Source organism: Ostrinia nubilalis, chromosome 8 (assembly GCF_963855985.1).
Source record: "Ostrinia nubilalis chromosome 8, ilOstNubi1.1, whole genome shotgun sequence".
Taxonomy (NCBI): domain Eukaryota; kingdom Metazoa; phylum Arthropoda; class Insecta; order Lepidoptera; family Crambidae; genus Ostrinia; species Ostrinia nubilalis.
Window position 1 is genome coordinate 17273893 of NC_087095.1, and position 18276 is coordinate 17292168.

The window sequence follows — 18276 nt, forward strand, 5'->3', positions numbered from 1 at the left end:
TATCATCTTGTATTCTATTCTCCTTAAATCAAAAATCTTGGCTGAAGATTGTTTTTTTATGCGTAACAAGGCAGACATTTGACCGCAATAATTGGTTACTAATAAGATTCCTTCTTTTCGGTATGTTCGCTAAAAATGGCGCAGTCTTTACTTAGTTTCTTTTTGAAATATCACTCATTAATTAATACGACTTATAATCGTACCTTCGTGCAATGGAAACGTGCACTCATATATTAGTATGCGGGTCGGCGATTCAGCCAGCTATTGTGGTTTGTTTATCGACAAATTTCCACCTGAAAATATACGGAACCAGATAAAACGGGCTGATTTGTGTTTGCTTTGCATCAGCCCTTCGTACCTACTGACCAGTCAATCAGCGTCGTGATCATTGGCCGGATTTATGGGCGCTCCACCGAATGGCAACCATCCGCGATTGTATTTTGTTTTCGGCTTCACGCGGCCCGCCCGGCGTTTGGATTTAGTAGACCAATATAGAGTTTTATTCATTTGTTTTGTACACCCAATAATGTATCCGATATTCCGCATGTGGTAAGATGATTATATTGCTTTACCGTTTCATTTCGCAGTAAATTAACCAGAAGAGTTATATTATTTGTTATACAATGTTGTAAGTTGTTTTGTACCTGGCAGTGGATAATTACACAGTTAAGGTAAAATACTTTTACCTCTTAATTAATAAAAGTTACACCCTATTGTTGAACTCTGGTTTAAAGTCAAATTATTTGTTAATTAGGGGGTTAGTAAGTAAGATATTTAATAATATTATACTCGTAATTTAAGAATTGATAATTTTAATCGGATTATGCCGTTCCTAAATTAAGCATTATAAAAAAGGTAAATTATTTTAGAAGGTATATTTTTGTGTATTTAATTTTCTTCGACGTCGTACGTCTCATTAAATATTTGTATGTGACTCAATAATTGCCACATTACATAAAATGATAAGCAAGTGTAGAGAAGCAGATAATTAGCAAAATTGTTATGACGGTACAGAAAATTCGTGGCCAAGTAAAACGATATAAAATGCGCCCAACGTGATATTTATATTTCTTCCGCGGAGTTTTGACGCGAACTGCTATTTCTTTGTACAACTTTTCCATAAAATAATAAGAGCGGTTTCAGAGTAAAGCTTTTCTACACATTTTTCTTCGAAAGGAATGTATATTGAAATGTTTCTAATACTTGCGAAGGTGAATGACTTTGTTTTGAAACGTAGAACTTGAACAATAACATCTACATTACAATACTTTAAAGTTTCTCTGAATTATTGTAATTTTAAAGCAATTCCAATGATTGATTTGCATCTTTTATAAGATTAAAGTCTAGGTATTTGGCCGCAAACTAAGGTACTTGATGTTGAGGGTGTATGGTAAAAAATGTAATTTTACCGAAAACAACAGCTTGGGCTAACAATGGGTTTAAAGCAAACGCTCAAACATTTCACCCGCGTGCGTTCAGACGGGTCAGTTTTAGCCTAACCGCAGATCACAGACTTTTTGTCGGCCGAATGTTGGGTCGGGCTGTTAATCAGTATGGACATGTATGAAAGTGCGCACATTACACCGATTTGGTATCGGCCGATTCTTCATACAAATTAGAATCGCGCTCAACTATCGGCCAACGAAAAGTCGGTGGTCTGCGCCTAGGCTGACAGTAGGTAGCAGCATTAGATTTGATTCCAATTACATAGATTTGATTCACTATCACTTAGGTGGGTAAGATATATAACATAAGTGTTCATGTAGTCAGTAAATTATTTTATAACGATGTGGAGCATAATAAAATGTAGTTATATTTTTAATCTGGGGGCACGGCAGTGCCCCCACCAAGTCGAGCAAAAAAGCGGCACGGCCGTACCATCCTTTTCTCGAAGCAATTCAGGCCATTTTCGACCCCCTGTATCATCGTTGTGGATAAAACTAGAAGACTGAATTTTCAGTATCCATGCAGGCATTGTAAAGACACGGTATATTTCAAATTTCATTCAATTTGAACCAGTAGTTTAAGAATTATAACGGGTCAAAGTTTCTTAATTTTGTCACTCACTGACTGACTGACTGACTGACTGACTGACTGACTGACTGGACTGACTGACTGACTGACTGACTGACTGACTGACTCACCGATCATCAAAATTCTAAGGCACTTCTAGCAGACCTTGAAGCTTCAGGTCAGTGTATGAATCAAGGAAAAACTAAAATATTTGGGGGCACGGTAGTGCAACCGCCAAGTCGAGTAAAATTTTTCAATATCGGTCCAGTTTTCTAGATACATAACTGCTGTCTACAAAATACAAAAAGAAATGAGATCCCATCAAAAACAATACTTGTCAAAAAAGCCAAGTCTCGCAACTCAGTTGTTCTACGGTAAAAAGTTGTGAGATCCATGTAATACCAAGTCCAGGCCAGGAAATCTTTAACGTTTTACATAAATATATTGACTTGGCCATCGCATGAAAACACGTGTAAATTAAAAAACCGACTCCAAAAAACCTACACTAAAACGTAGAAAAATAATTACTAATTACCTACTTATTTATTAGGACGAATTATTAATATTTATGTAGGTATACCATGATTGATACTTCTGGAGTCGGTGCCAAGATTATGAAACATGTAAAGTTTGCCTGCACCGACTCCAAAAGTATCAATCATGGTATACCTACATAAATATTAATAATTCGTCCTAATAAATAAGTAGGTAATTAGTAATTATTTTTCTACGTTTTGGTGTAGGTTTTTTGGAGTCGGTTTTATTTTTTTTTATAAAATTTTACTTATTTCTTGCTTTTTAGTTAACTAATTATTACCTTGATGTTACCACTGAAGGTAGGCAGTACACTGAGACCAAAAAAAATTGGTTCATAATCGGCGGAGATATTGCGTGGTATAAAAAAGTTCATCCCCAATTTTCCACCCTTGGGGGTGAAATATTTTCTTCAAATTCGCATGAAACCACCCGTTTGATAATACCTATTCAACAAAAAAATAATCGTTCAAATAGGTTTATAATCGGCGGAGATATTGCGTATAAAAAAGTTCATCCCCAATTTTCCACCCTTGGGGGTTGTTTTTTTTATTATTAAATTTAAATGGGACCACCCTTGAGGTATTACCTATACGCTGAAAAAAGATTTGTTCAAATCGGTTCATAATTGGCGGAGTTATCGCGTAACAAACATAGAAAAAAAAAAAAAAAAAAAAAAAAAAAAAAAAAACATACGGGTCGAATTGAGAACCTCCTCCTTTTTTGAAGTCGGTTGATTATTTAGTATTTTCCTGGCCTGGACTTGGTATTACATGGATCTCACAACTTTTTACCGTAGAACAACTGAGTTGCAAGACTTGGCTTTTTTGACAAGTATTGTTTTTGATGGGATTGTTAATATCCTGAAATATTTTGAGTTAGTACATCAATAACCACCATAAACCATTGAACACCCGGCAAGCCTTAAACCATAATGTTTTCCCCATGAACGGTAAAGACCTGTTTTGAACGTGCGGGGTCCTAATTCATAACTTTTTGGAGCTGTTACCATAAATATGGCCGCGCTCCGCCGTAAATCTGGGGCCAACACTTCATTACGGAACTTTATCGAAGCCATGTAGGTGTTTGATTGTTCTTGGATTGGTTAGAGTTAGAGTTTAAGAAGGTATTTCTCATATTTGGCAACAATTGATTTAGGTTAACAACCCTATACATTTATACAACGGCTAACTGACTCACGGTGTTGTTAACAATTGTCAAATACTATTTGGTTGAGGATTCCGGGTAAAGCTCGCTTCCACCTTCCACCTGATCATCACTTTCCATCAAGTAAGATGCAGACCCAGAGCTGTCTCGTTGTAGATATAAAAAAATCATTATTATTATTATTATTATTATATAAAGTCTCTACTCACGTTCAACAGTCTCTCTAGTAGATATTTCCAAAACCAATCAATATTTTTTACAAATAAAATAGTGTCTAGGATGCTTTTTAAATTTAAACTCTATATTGTTTCATTCCAACTTAGTTGTAAGTTCTAACTGAAACTCTTCAGTTTCTACTCAATAAATAATAGTAATACTTCACGAATTATTGTACAGTACCTCTAGTAGGAAAAACTTTCGAGTTCGTTTCGTTGCGTATTCAAAGTGTCATCGAAAAATTTTGTATGAAAAATTAAACAGCGCCCCCTATATTATAGCCGCCCTAGGGGGCGCTGTTTAATTTTTCATACAAAATTTTTCGATGACACTTTGAATACGCAACGAAACGAACTCGAAAGTTTTTCCTACTAGAGGTACAGGTTTTAAGCAGAACCACTCGAAAGAGGCTTTATAATTTTTGAGGCTTTTAAAATAATTATTCTGAAGTGAACTAAGTATTTCCCGAAACTCGTAGTTGAATAGTACTTGAAATTGTAAGATTATATTTTTTTGTATTTTACAAGAATTAATACTACTGAGAATAATAAAAAACAAAATGGCTACTTAACTGTTATAAATAAATAGAATTGATCGAGTTCGCCGATGCTCGTCGCGGTGTATCTAACCAACTACACCGCAATCGTGTGCACAAACGACAGCACAGTAAACTACGACATTTTTGTAGCAAAATCATCCTTATTATAAGCACACAAGATTCCACAGTGTTAAGCTTGATGTGCCGTCGGCTGTATACGTGCGGATACAAAACGGAATGAGAACGAAATACGAGTTGTCACACTGATATGCCTCGCTTGTTTGCCTTTGTGTGATATTAATAACAGTTTGATTTATTTGTTGGCTTTCACTATTGCTGTATTGTTTCATTCGTGACTTTTAATTTTTATTTGCAATACAAATTTTAACTTTTTAATGACTACTAATTGCCTGACTGTGACCAGTTAGATATACTACAAATAAAGCTAACTAGCCTACGAATATTTAAGGCTAATTTAGAGCAACCCTCGTATGTTTTATCAATACTTAAACGACCGTTATTATGCTACAACTTATCTAAAAGAAGAAGAAAAAATAAGTTCTTAAACGTTAAAAGTTACAAATTTTTAAACGTAAAATTTAATTAACAAACACATTTTAATCTCCTCACCGTTAAGCTTTTCATCGGCGTTAAAAACCGCCTCAAAGACGTTCAGACGTTCAGCATTAAGGGAATGTATAATAAATCTTGTTCTCAGGGAATGAACACGCGAAAACACTTCTCAAATGATTCGGTTAGGACCCCTTGCGGTGGGATGCTAATGAGACACGGCTGAAGAGATTTGCTGATGTGTATACGAGTACAAAAAGTTGGAATACACGCTTTTTATACGCGAGATTTACCGGCGAATTCCGCTCTATCAAATATCATTCACTTTTATTTACATCGAGAGTCTGTACTTGACCCTTGCTACACGTGTAAGTTAGAAGGACGAAAATAATTTGGAAGCAATAAAGTTTTTTGTCTTGCCTTATAAAGATATTATCCATCAAATATTACCAGCTCTGAGAATAAAATAGCAGTTTATGTTTGGTCCAAGTATGACGATTGGTATATGTATAAGTACTTACAGTTTAACTTAGCATTAAGTCTAGCTATAGGTATCAGGTTATAATCTCTTCTATCACTGACAATGTGCTCCTATTAGAAACAAATGAATAAACCTATCTAAACCTTCAATTGAATGTGCGATGTGGAAGTCATTAGGGGAGGCCTATGTTCAGCAGTGGACGTCCTATGGCTGAAATGATGATGATGATGATAAAATCTTCAATTTTATTGACTCTAGAACTCTATTTAATTTGAAATCAAACATCAGCATAGTTCGCAGGTAGGCACACATACGGTTCGAATTAGCATGATTAATTGACTGTCACTATTGTAACGGCCTCGATTTACCACTTGATTGAAATCGGATCATTATAGGCCGATTGGTGCTCCCAATCATGTGTCAAGCCAATCCCAAGTAACACGCAATCTGTATATTCACTGAAGTTAAGATTGATTTACGTTTTAAAGTCAGACTATCACTTTAAATCAGTTTTGACTTAGTTTAAATGCTTTAGAGTAGAATGCGGTAAAATTTACAATGCATGAAGCTATTATATGGTCTAAAAAAATTAAGTTAATTGGCTTATAATCATACTAAAACATTAATTTCTTTTAATATACAGCACCTTTAACAGCATTTACACTAACACAAAGGTTAAAACCGTATATTAGTAAATAAGAAAACCTAATGCATTAAATAAACGTTGTCGAAATATTCTATAGTGCATTCAGATATATTAACACATTTTACAGATTGAACGCATTTTTATGATCTTTTCTTATGCTTATTTACTGCTCAGCATTAGCCAAACATGTACTAAAGTTTTAGCTCTGTTATCTTCTTATTTTATTGTTACTTTAAAGCTTTTAGCACTATTTAGATAAATAAAAAAAATATTTTATTACTTTAGGTCATAATTTGGCCATAAAACCACGAGCCGTATGATTATATTCATTTGTGCGTTAGTAGGTCCTGTATATTCATTAGAAAATTTATGTCGAACGTGTCACGTTATTGACATGAATAAACAGTGGAAAAAGACTTAAGGCCGGGTTGCACCAACTTACTTTAACAAACGTCAAAAATCTGTCAAACCCCATACAAAAAACATCGGTTATCGTCATAGTTACGGTCAAAGTTAGGTGGTGCAACTCAGCCTAAGAGAACAGGTGGAGTAAAGAGAAAGATAAAGACGGAATATTCAAACTTTATATTTGGTTTAAGAAATGCAAAACGTGTTCCAAAAAATGATACACCTCATACACAAAATACAGTACAATCGGTTGTTGTGTGAGTCAAGAAGTTCCGTAGAACATTCCTTCATCCCTTTCGGTCGTTTGCACTATTTTAAAAGGCATCTGAAAAAAAACAAATGAGCTTATTTATGACTTAATAGAGAAGTAGTTACCTGAAAACTAAATAATTACCCGTATAACGCATACCCTTAAAAAAACGACTACAGCAACACTACTAACTAGTTACAAAAAGTTCCTTTAAATTATTACTATTACAATGAGCGAAAAATAAGATAGGTAGCTGTATCGTGTTTCATTACAAATTACATTTGTAGTGATAATGATTTTATACTTAACACTTGTCAAACTAGGTACCTACCTAATTGGAGACAGATAAAATTGAAAGACGTGGAGTAGGGGATCATGACGTGATTAAAGGATTCTAAATTATTGTTTCGGTACCCTGATTAACACTAAAGCAATCCGTTTTTATGACGTTTAAACCTAATGAACATTATAACATACCTAAAAAGTGTTACAGTAATGCTAAAGATATCACTTAGATATTTTATATGTAGGTTGAATGACTTAACCATTTTCTTTTTACTATAATAAGACTGACAACATTAAAAGACACTAGTTGAAAGTTTAAAACATTAATATTATCTGACGCCATTTGCTTTCTGTTTTCTCTAACATAGAAAATAAAATTATAATACACATATGCATGAAATACTACTTATTATCCTTTTCTTACAAGCGGAGTATCGATAGAAGCAATTTTATAAGTTAAAGTTAATCAAATCGTTAAAAAAATCACAAAAAGTGTCATATGTCGATTCTAAATTTGTCCCTATTTTATTAAAAAAAGGATTTCTGTGAGGGCGCGTGAATTATAAACCACAAACATATATATATTTTCACATAAGACTAATACTCCCAGCTCATTTTCATTCTTGAAACAAAAAAAAATGATACTTACCTTATTTTAAATAAAGACATTAAAACATCTCCTCACAACACCATTGCACTGCAATACTCTAAACGAAAAATAATCAAATCGGACAATAAAATGCGATAAGTTTTTTCGAATACTTTCAAACAAACAAAATAAAACGTTCAGCCTTAGAATAAAACGTAACTTTGGCATTGTAATTCTGAAAGCTGTTTCAAAGCTGTACTAACATCTAATAAAATGCTTTTTACTTTAGAATATGCTGTTTAACAACTTTACTAATGTCTGTCTTCAATAACATTATAAGCGCTGGTTAGCAGCACTAATAATATTTAATAATGCTCAAAGCCGTATTATTTGGGGCCCAAATTGCGCTTACAAGACACTTATAGACTTTTATACGGCTGATATAGTGCTACATATGCTGCTCATATACTGCTCTGCACGTAGGTTCATGCTGTTGTACGCTTCTTATAATTGTGTTTTGTGTTACTTGCTTGCAATAAGCTTGCAATAAGATCAACAGAATTCCGACGGATTCGGTAGTTTGGGTGGTATGGAGAGGTCAGCCAGAAATTTTTAAAATAGTAAAATAAGTTCATGTGCCTTTTTTGATATCTCTTTGTTTGGATTTGTTACACTGGCATATTGAATCATTATCTGGTACTGGTAGGTATCATTCAACAATTATTTTTTTCGTTTCCAAAAAGGAAGTTTCTTCAGTTTCTTCCATCACGATGCCAGTGCAACTCGATCCTGGCTACATAGGAGTTACAGTGATGGGAACGAGAAGTGGAAAGAGTCCCGTTTTTGCTAGTTACGTTACTTTAATCCGTTCTCTATCTATACGACTATACGAAGCTACCAAGTTTAGAATAAAACTAACATTAACGGACTGTTTTGATTATATTGTGGCGAAGTTGTCTCTAGCGGGAACCTTGACATTAGCATAAGTATCTCGCGCGTGCAGGCGTATGGTAATGCCGTGCGTTGTTAGCGTCACCTCGAGGCATTAGCTTGCTGGTGAAGCACTGGTCTTGGAGAAGAAGAAAATAAAACTATAATAAAAACTACAGCAGAATCTCGCGCGTGCAGGCGTATAGTAATGCCGTGCGTTGTTAACCTCCCCTCGAGGCATTAGCTTGCTGGTGAAGCACTGGTCTTGGAGAAGAAGAGAATAAAACTATAATAAAAACTACAGCAGAATCTCGCGCTTACAGGCGTATGGTAATGCCGTGCGTTGTTAGCGTCACCTCGAGGCATTAGCTTGCTGGTGAAGCACTGGTCTTGGAGAAGAAGAGAATAAAACTATAATAAAAACTACAGCAGAATCTCGCGCGTGCAGGCGTATAGTAATGCCGTGCGTTGTTAACCTCCCCTCGCGGCATTAGCTTGCTGGTGAAGCACTGATCTTTACCTAGGATAGAATAAAACTAAGCTATTCACTGAGCTTTCCTCCCGCATCATCGAGGTTACCGGTGACCAGAAGGCTGGGTTCTAACTTGGCCAGCGTCTAATGCCCGTTTTCACCATCAATCTCTCATTTTTAAGTGACCCCTTTGGTGACAAATAACAGGAATTTTGTTTGCATAGGGGCCACTTAAAAATTAGGGATTGATGGTGAAATTGGGCATAAGCCTCGCAATTCAATGCGGAAACGCTGCTATCCTTCTGGGCACCGTTAACCTCAATGACGGATCTGGGGATACTTAGGATAGCATTAAGTGTATTTTTTATTTTATTTTACTTTTATTTTCTGTAAATATTACTTTTGTATTTAGTTTTGAATTTTGTAGTTAACTGTAAATAAATAAAGTAGTTTGTTTTTCATATTATCTCAATAAAAAAAACTATGATAATGATAAAAACTTTACTAACAGATACGATAGAAAATCAATTTTTCTGAGGCCCTTTGCGACTCGTGGGACCGTTTAGTTATTAAATCAGACTTGATTGTATACTCTACCTATTTCTCTAAGGGTTCTTGAGTAGGAAGATTTTGTGTTAAATATTTTGTATCGTCTTATATTTGACTTTGTGATAAAACGAGTCAAGAGGAATCAGAATTGTTAAAGAACACTTGCTTGTTTACAAACTAATTTACTTTCATCTTTTTCATAAAGCCCAATGTTGCCAAAAATCAACATTGTTCCTTACGATAACGTAATGAAGGTAATAACAGAGCTATAATTTAAAAAAATGCAACTTTAAATCTTAAAACATTCTTAGCACATAATCCACACTAGCATATAGAAAACGCTATCAACAAGCCGAAGCATAGAATGAAGTAGACATCAGAACAGCTTCTTGAAATCCTTTCGTAAAGAGATACAAATGCAAGTTGCCGCAGGTGCTTAGCCGAGGCGCTAACAAAGCAAACTATGTTAATTCGCTTGCAAACATCGCGGCCGTGACAACCGTGGTGAACTACCTATTGTGAATTTGTAAAATCTAGGAATGTGTTTATTAGTTGCTAGGAAAATTTTCCATTGTCATTCGAATTCGAATTTCAATTCCAAATCCTGTGTGCTTAGGTCTAGCTTAGGTACCATCAGTTTACGTTAGGTGTGCTAGCTAGTGTGTACGTCGTCAAAAAATCTATGAACATTTTATTTCTTGCAACTAGCCACTAGGGGCGCTGCACAATATGTCATACATTTAATGTCATTTTTTTACACAGTCACTAGCAAACACACCTAACGTGAACATGGTAAGAACACTATTTGTTTGTTTAGGTAGGTCTTCAATTCACAGTTTTTTTTCTAATAACGAGAAAATTCAAGAGAACAATAAAAAATCGCCTGAATTGGGCTGGTAGCGGTATTTCCTGAAATTGCACTTGTTGTAAACGGTACACCACACAATCGCACTCGTAAATACTCTTCGGTTATCATTAATTTGATAGTGCTTTAGCGCTCAACCATGCGTGCATTGACTGGGCCCGACTGGGGTTCATTTTCTGATTCCATTGATTCATTCATGTAATGTTCTTTTTACTTTTCATTTCAGCAATTAAAAACAGCTAAACTTTTTTATTCGTCCATAATCTTTAGAATGATTTTTCAGGGGATTTAAATTAAACCTCAGATTAAACCTAAACCTGCAAGCAACAATAGACATTCGGGACGGTTAGCAGGACATTAAGGCAGACCGCAAACTACGAGATGTCACCACAACCTCCCCGTGTATGGGTGCTCTGCGACTAAGGACTGGATTATTGCTACAATACTCGTAATCGTACAGACAGCACGTCAAGCTTTACACTGCACTATCTTGTTCAGTTGAAATAGGTGCCATTTTGCGACAAAAATATACAGTCTGATGTGCTGTAAATTGTATAGTTGGTGGGAATTTTAATTGATGATTGCGTTGGATTTGCCAGATTCAAAGTCTGTATGCATCGAATCTGACAGCGTTTATCATTCTTGTATCAAGTGTTAATGTGTTTGCGACGTCCTCCCACGAGGTGACTGACTGGCTGAAATTATGACGATGTTTAGTGTAAAGAGAATATTAGGAGTTCGTTATGATTTGTGTGACACTGGAATACAGGTGCAGGTGCATTAACTAGCTACGGTTACTTGCTCAAGTAAACATCTGTATCGTCGTATCGGCAATTTACAGCTGTTCGTAGGCGCCGCATGTTTGCAGCGTGCTCCTAGTTAAACAGCTTCGACGCTGCGGCCGACTAATCCTTGTTTTGTAACTCATACGACGACAGTGCGACCAAGAGTTTGGGATAGGGTGACCATTGGAGTGAGAATCGTTTGGGATACGTAATAATTATTTTCACATCCAATTCCGTTGCAAAATCGCACATAATGTGTACAGACGATAGCACATCAAGCAAAACACTATGGCATCGTCATTTCCTGATGAACAAGCGACCTGACTAATGTTGCAAGTTGTTCCTCTATTCAAAAATTTACTAGTTACAAGCAATTCCCATAAATGAAATCAAATAATAGTTTAAGATTTGTGAAATAAGATCATGTTGAGGACTGACTTTATTTGCTCAACTAAACTTTTTCCATTTCTGTAGCATCCAGTGGTCTAATTTGGTCCACATTCGCAGTAATATTTTTATCTAGGTCCATTAAGCTTGGTGACCCCACAGCAACGAAGCTGTATCCCAATGAGGATTACACTAAATCGTGCTTAGCGCGTATTACCGTCCGCTAGTTTTACATCGCAAGTTTGTTAAGACGCATTACCACTGCCGCTCCGGAATACCGCTATACACAGCAAGGTTATGAAGTTTTAAGATTTTGGGTGTTTCACTCTTTGTGTGTAGTAGGAGTTCAACAAAGTTTTCGACTATAAGGAAAACTATTAAAACCTTAAGGTCGAGGCAGACAGAAACCGTGAAGTTCATGGCGCATGTTGCTAACGTGTTCTTGGTATGTAAATAACTATACAATGACAATAATAATGTTTTTGAAAAAAAAACAAGGGGCAAACAATAATAAGTATTTTCTAGTTAAACTCGTTTCAACATAGAGCACTTTTCCGCAAGACGTGATCAAGTTCAAAAGATCATTTAATATTTGAGAAAAATAATCTCCAATAGTCAATAAGAATATGCTTAATGATTTATCTAGTGACTTTAAACTTGGTGACCCCACAGCAAGGAAGCTGCAATCCGATGAGGATTACACTAAATCTTTACTTAGCGCGTATTACGGTCCTGCAGTTTACATCGTAAGTTTGGCTAAGACGTACTACCACTACTGCCATGGCATAAATTCTCCGTATAGAACAACGTTATCTTGGATCTTAAAGAATTTGTAAGATTTTTTTTATAATCAAAAAGCAAAAAGAGTCCCATATTGCTGAAAAACTCATAGGCAGTAATTATGCAGTCGGCATACAGTTACTATGTTACATAAATCTGTTAATCCATAACAATCTAAAAGTTAATCTTTAGAGGCTGATCCTACACCATTTACCGCAAAAGTTTTAATATTATCCCAACACGTTAGTTAATGCTCATAAAAGTGATTAATACCTAAGTATGTAACAATTGTTGCTCTAATTTATTAGTTCCGAAAGATATTATAGGCATAGCCTAGGTAACAGATGAAGGAAGACTTTTAAACATCTAATTAAATAGCAGCTAGGTCATTTATTTTTAGAGGATTATGTATGTTGTTTCAAAATGTTGCAATAAAACATTTAATATTCAAACTTCTACCGTGTGGTGAAATACGCGCTAATAAATTTATGGAATAAAAAGCTTTTCTCTTTCCCGTTAATTGTTAGCAACAAATAATGTGGGTACCTTCGGCCCAAATCCCGCAAACTTTTTGCACGAGCCCGTTTAATCTCGTATCGGGCGAACTAATAACAAAGTGGGGAATAATGTCACATGTCAAAACAGGCCCCGTTGTTAATTCAAAGAAACGTGTTCGGCTCGTCCCCCCTCATCGGCTTATCTGCTTTGCCTCGTCGATACTTCGGCTGGGACATACGGGGAGGTATTGCAAGCTCTGTTGAAAATAAAATGGAAAATATTGAGGGATAGAGACACAAAAAGTATATGTGCTCGTGTTGTAGAGATGATGGTGCAAAAATACCTGCTTTGTTCTGAATAAAAAATAACATTAAAAAAATATTTTTTAGTCAATCCCTTTTGCTATTCGCATAAAAAAATAACCGGCTTTCCATTGGGGTTTTCTCTGTGGTCACCAACTAACTGATCTTTTTTCAGAAATTTTGTCTTGGACCATAAATATTAATTTTATTTCCGGTTATGTTGTTGCGTCGAGGACAATCACATATTACATTATGTACATAATTGTTTGGTTCGGTGGTGGTGAGTTGTTAACAAGTAGGGGAAAGTTCGGTATATTGTACCACCGGGTAAATTGTACCACCCTCATATTTCGTAAAGTATGTATTGAATGTCTGTAATTGCAACACTCAGCGATACACAACTAAAATAAATTAATATCGGCCATGTGGTTTTTGCCGTGACAACAAACACGTGTGTTTTATTTTGAAAAGTATTTTTTCATAGTTTTCAAGTAACTTTTGACAATACATGTTTAATTTGTAATTTTGTTCAATTTAATCACAGGGTGTTTCTAATATATTATTTAGAAGCGTAAATTAGTGTGGATTACAATTATTTGAAACATTTTTTGGTATTTATAAGCTATATTTTTTACCGATTTTTTAAAAGCACTATCACCCAGTCGGCTAAATTGTACCACATCAAGTTGTATGGAACTTTACCAAAGGATTTTGAATGTTTTTTTCGTAAATCATATTTTGAAGTTATAATAGCGTAGTTATGTTTGACTAACAATAAATGAAAGCAAAAGACTGGCAAAGTAGATTAGGTACAAGTGTGCGTTACGATAATTGGAATTACAAAACTTGTACTCAAAATCGTGATAACGTGTAAAACAATATCGATTGTCTATGTTATTAAGTACTGTTCCTATTCGTTTCCTAATTTTTTAAGAATGTATCGTATAATATTTTGCCATAGTTTTTTTATAGGCTTGAAATTTATTGAAATTCATATTAGTAACCCTGTGGTACAAATTATCCAACCGATTGGCTAAATTGGACCGAAGCTCTGAACTCGTACTTTGTTGATTAGTGCTAAATATACAACAATCATGTTAATTAGTACTTATGAAATAGTAAGTTGAATAATGTATCTTTTATTATATACCATGGACATTAGCAAAAACAAAAGAAAACTATGTGTAAAATGGGATTGAAAAAAACTGGTCCAAATTAGCGGACTCTCCCTTATGTAAATTGAGATTGCGAACTATTGCATCACTGTTACAGCACAATAAAGACGTCTAAAAACGTTGATAAGATGGCTTTTAGGTAGTTTATTTCAGAAAGAAATGGCTCGGTTCTTTCAGTTTCTAAGTCCGTGTGTCCCCGGCATATTATGAGCATTACGATCACACGCGCGATAGCAGCAACTTGCGCGTTCTTCTCACTGCGAAAACCAGAAAAAGAACAGCCATTCGTGTGTTGTCAGGGGAAAATACGCAGAATCCATAATAAAAGTAAAATAATAAGGACGTGTTGTGTGGTGTGCTTCGAAATTTAATAATATTTTGTTTGAAATAAAATTACATTTCTTCTTGGAAAAAAACATTTTCCCACGTGATAAAAGTTTCATTTTTGAAGGTTTTTTTTATAACCAATTTTTCCATTCCAGTTGAAATCACAAGAGAAAATCTTATTATAATATCGTAGACCTCGTATCGATGGCCTAGTCAGACGGCTAGAAGTTCCCTTAGCAGCACACATTATTTACTTTCGAAGCACATAATGTTGTTTATGTAGTTATTAAGAATTTCAGAACCTGAAGGCCTAGGATGCACGCCAGTATAAGAATTTATCGCGCCATTATATCGACTTTTTATCGATAAACCCATACATTTTGACGTCTAAAATCATCGATAAGAATCTATCACGGCGCGCATCCTAGCCCGACAGAACAAATTATTCAATCGTCCAGAGACAAAATCTGTTTGAAACAGTTTCATATCTTACTCGTGAGCTGTTTGTCCTTCCCGGGCTATGCCCACTCCACTGCGTACGGAGCTACTTGTATTTTACACTCTCCTTTTATCAGCGTTTCGGATTTATCTTCCAAATTTTGTACATGACTCGTTGCTGGAAATGGGCCATCGTCTCTCAAGTGGCGATTCTCCCCGTGATGGATGGGAGGCAGTCATTCTCTAATTTGATGGATGTTTGCAGTCTAAATAAATAATTTAAAGTCCGTTTTTTGACTTGAAATAATTTGATTCTAGGTCAATCTTCTTCTACAATATATTTTCTAAAGATATAAAAACGTTGGTATTAAATCCCATAAAATTTCCGCATTAGTACTTAATATATTTCTTTGTTGTCTCATTTATTATTTATCTACGAGTAGGTACCTATTCCTTTATTAAACAATAAGGAAAAATCCAGTCAGATATTTTCATAAAATCCTAAGTAATGTCATTGTGCTACACAGTAAAAGTAGAATTTCCCCAAAAGCGTCCTTGAAAAGTGTTTCTCGCATACTTTGCTAAATTAATTCCGATTGAACCAGATTACAAAGGCAGAGTCAATGAACTGGAAAACAATGATGTGAGGAGAAGCTTTGATGGCGTTTAAACAAAACCAATCTATTTTTAACACAAAAATAACAATGTCAGTTACGTAAACAAAGATTCTGAGAAGTTTCTCAACAACACTTGCATAATCAAACAATATTTCTCATGAACTCAACAAAGGCAATTGTTGTTTTCGTGTAGATATACGTCACGGTAGTATCTCGTTGGATAGTAAAAGTTAGGGATAGTCGGACGCGAAGGAGACACATCCAGCTACGTGCCCGCACTCGCTAATGCGATAGGTGGCGCCACTGCTGTTAATGTTGTCACATTCGACACATAATTTTTTTTAATTACCAATCTGCGAATAATTTTTGAATTCGTTCATACTCTAGGGCAGGTAAGGTTAAAATCGTTACCAATAGTGGAAACACAATAGGCATATAGGAGAAGAAGAAGGTCAATATGGTTAACTTTTCGTAACAAAACGCATCACACTATCAAATTAAAATTAATCATTCCAATTTCTAATGGCTAAAAACATAATAAGAACATTTTTTTTTAATTCTTAATAGGGTTTCCAAAATTTGTAGTAGAATACCAATTTTTGAAAAAAAAAAAAAGTATTAATGCTGGTATCAATAACAAATGCCGTACACCGAGTGGCAACACAAGGTGGCAGTGTGAATACAATTTGGATGTGCTAACTGCCTATCAGACGAATTTGGCCCTGTCTTGTCGACCGACGTTCGCCGATCGAAGCCCGATGTCGGTATTGTATTGGACATTTATAAATGTTATGTGGAATTGGAGGTATGTAAACGGAAAACTAATAAACCTATTGCAACAAATAAATTGTAGACAGTAGAACAAGTGAAACACAAAACATTATTCTCAATAAACAATCAAAGCAAATCGAAGCTGAACCTTTGATATCAAAGTGACAATCCAAACCATTACACAAGTCAAAATTCCAATAATTCTATCAGATTGAAATGTTGCAAACACAAAGGTGCACCCAACAATGCACAGCAATGCTACTTGTGACTAAAAGCTAATAAAACCCTGATGACTGATGGAATGCGCCTGATTTAGCGATATTACGTGGATATCAAACGTAATTCTGGATATAGGATGCATAATTTGTAATTATAATTATCTAGGTAGGTACTTGTTGTTCAAAGATATAATTTGCAATTGTAAATTTATTATAATTTAATGTCAAGTGCCTGTGCAATTAATTTATCTATAGGTTCTTTATAGGTTCTACATCTTCACTGCCTACATTTCGTAGCGTGCGCGTTTGAAGCACTTCTCCGTGCAGATTTATTACCGCGTCATTGGCATATTATTATAAAGTACTGGAGGCCTAAATTGCTTAGGTTACATGCAAATATCATTTTCACTTTATACGGTGACAATGCAATAAAAAGAAAGACGTGTATGTTGTGAAGAGCACTATCCCAAAACTCGCAGCTCTAGACTAAAATTCAGATATTTCATTGGCGTGAGAACTAATAAATAAACCAGTAGGCCTAAGATGCGCGCCGCGATAAGCTTGTATCGCGCCATTTTATCGATTTTACGCGATAAGCCCATACGTTTTTCTTCTAAAATTATTGATAAGATTTTGTCACGGCGCGCATCCTAGCCCGGCTGGTATGGTGGTCCGATGTTGATAAACTATGCACCTTTAGTGATCGGCACTGCATTTCCTGCCTCTCAGTGCGCGTAGCCTAAAGGCTTAGATGAATCTATATATATATAAAAGAAAGTCGTGTTAGTTACACCACTTATAACTCAAGAACGGCTGAACCGATTTAGCTGAAAATTGTCAGGGAGGTAGTTTAGAGCCAGGAGAAGGACATAGGATACTTTTTATCCCGTTCGAAATTAAAAAAAAGTCTGCTTATTTATTGCCATTAAGGCGGAACAAAGTTCGCCGGGTCAGCTAGTTAATGATAAGTGTATACAAGAGGATTATAGACGCTCAAGTATTTCAACTAGTTTGCAATATTGTGTCTAGGTAGAAGCTTATATTCCTAAGCAGCTTTAAAATATTAATATGGCATTTATAAGGTTGTAATTTTCCTTCATTAGCCCTTAATTACTCGCATGGGGTCAAAGCATTCTCGGATTCAAAAATGAAGCACTTGGCGCGGCCCGATTTCCTCCGCGCCCCCGGTAGCTTCATAAAATACGTCTTAGTTTGTATTTTGATAGCGACTAATTCACGGGAGTGGAAGGATGCGTCGCTGCGCTCTTGAGTGGTGACCCCATGCGAGTAATTACGTAACTTTTTTGGAAGAGGTAAGTTTTTTGTTTTATGTATTTATTTTGTGTATTATGAATAATATCTGTCTTATTGTATATTCAGTGAATAAAAATGTTTGTTATAAATGTGTTTTTACAGCTCTAAACAATAAAAATATTGATAAATTCAGTTTTACTACTACTTTGTC

General features: G+C 35.4%; 1 long non-coding RNA gene across 1 annotated transcript; it reads right to left on the bottom strand.

Annotated features, from left to right (window-relative positions):
• Positions 1–6735: 6735 nt before the first annotated feature.
• LOC135074296 (uncharacterized) lies at positions 6736–7072 on the bottom strand. Its single transcript, XR_010257804.1, has 2 exons — positions 6968–7072; positions 6736–6898 (listed from the first exon to the last, which is right to left on the bottom strand). It is a non-coding gene; the product is annotated as an uncharacterized LOC135074296 (long non-coding RNA).
• Positions 7073–18276: the final 11204 nt, after the last annotated feature.